Source organism: Myotis brandtii, unplaced genomic scaffold (assembly GCF_000412655.1).
Source record: "Myotis brandtii unplaced genomic scaffold, ASM41265v1 scaffold145, whole genome shotgun sequence".
Classification (NCBI taxonomy): Eukaryota; Metazoa; Chordata; class Mammalia; order Chiroptera; family Vespertilionidae; genus Myotis; species Myotis brandtii.
The window spans coordinates 1,474,682-1,476,489 of record NW_005355204.1 but is presented as its reverse complement, the minus strand read 5'-3'; positions in this window follow the sequence as shown (position 1 = coordinate 1,476,489).

The following is a 1,808-nucleotide window of genomic DNA, read 5'->3' as shown; positions in this document are numbered from 1 at the left end:
TAATTTTGCTTCATGATGACGCACCATCACACACTTCAAAACCAGTTAAAGACACGTTAAAAGATCTTGCCTGGGAAGTATTAACCCACCCGCTGTATTCACCAGACCTTGCTCCTTCAGATTCCCACTTGTTCCGATCGATGGCACACGCACTTTCTGAGCAGCACTTCAAAATGTACGAAGAAGTGGAAAATTGGGTCTCTGAATGGTTTGCCTCAAAACAAGAAAAGTTCTATTGGGACGGTATCCACCAATTACCTGAAAGATGGGGGAAATGTGTAGCTAGTGATGGACATTACTTTGAATAAAGCACTTATGATGTTTCTCTTGAAATTATCGTGTTTTCTTTGATTACAAATTCTGCCATTATTAACCGGTACACCTAGCAAGTGAATGCATAAGATCTGTTAACACTTCCTAAGTTACTGAGGACTGGGTTTTTTAAACCAAAAACCCAAATGTAATCCAAAACAAAAATGACAATACCACTTCTAGTTACTTTTCACATACATTAAGATTTTGAAATCTATCCAGTAACTAATAGAAAGGGTTGATTTTTACTTAATAGTTGAGTCAGATTTTGTGTTTTTAAAAATTTAATTAAGTTTTAAAAAATCCTCACTTGAGGATATGTTTATTGATTTCAGAGAGAGGAAGGGGAGAGAGAAAGAAACATCAATGTGAGAGGGAAACATCAGTCAATTGCCTCATATGCGCCCCAACTGGGGATCAAATCCGCAACCTCGGTATGTGCCCTGACAGGGAATTGAACCCAAAACCTTTTTGGTGTACAAGATGACACTCCAACCAGCTGAGTCACCCGGCCAGGGCCTCAGATTTTAGTTTTACATTGGGGGAAATAAGGGAGTGAACTTTGCTGTGTGTACAAAGGAGTTTTCAAAGGAATTACCTGTAGGTTGTAATTTCACAGTGAATGGAGCAAGAGGGGAAAGATTACAACCTGTCTTTGCTTGCTGCCTGCACTGGGTCCACTGTAACAAAATACCACAAACTCGGTGGCTCAAAAAACCACCAATTTATCAATTTTATCAAAAACCAAAAATTACAATTTGGGAGGCCAAAAGTTTGAAATCCATCACTGTGGGCTAAACCAAGAAGTCTGCAGAGCTGTGCTTACTGTTTTCAGTATATCCACAAGACTGTAATTATTACCAGAATCTAATTTTAGAACATTTGTGTCTTCCCAAAGACTCCATCCATCCCTGCTACACTCACTGCCCATTCCCTTCACATTTCTCACAGCAGCCCTGGACAACTGCTGAGTCACTTTCTGTCTTATAGACGTTCCTGTTCTGGACATGCCATGAAATGAGTCAGGTAGTCTGTGGTCTTTGTGACTTTGCTTGTTTGATAAACAGATGACAGAGAGATGGTAGAGAGATAGACGATCGACACTGAGAGATGTTAACTGACAGGTGGATGGATGGTGGTCATCTCCCTGCTGCGATGCTGTGCTGTCATTGTGTCATATGTGGCCATCGGTAGATGCCATGTCTGCCTCCTGGCTGTGATGTATTGTATGATTACAAATCAACATCAAGGGGTATGTACTGAAATCTTGTTCCCAAAATCCAGTAAAGGTAAATGATTATATTCAGGAAAAAGTCCTAATGTTTTAAAATACCTGGTTACCTATTGTTCTTCATGTATACAAATAAAAGGAGAAACAAGTAGATTTTTTAAAAAATACCTTTTTATTGATTTTTAGAGAGAGAGGAAGGGAGAGGGATAGAGAGAAACATCGATGAGAGAGAAACATCAACTACCGGCTGCCGCCTCCTGCATGT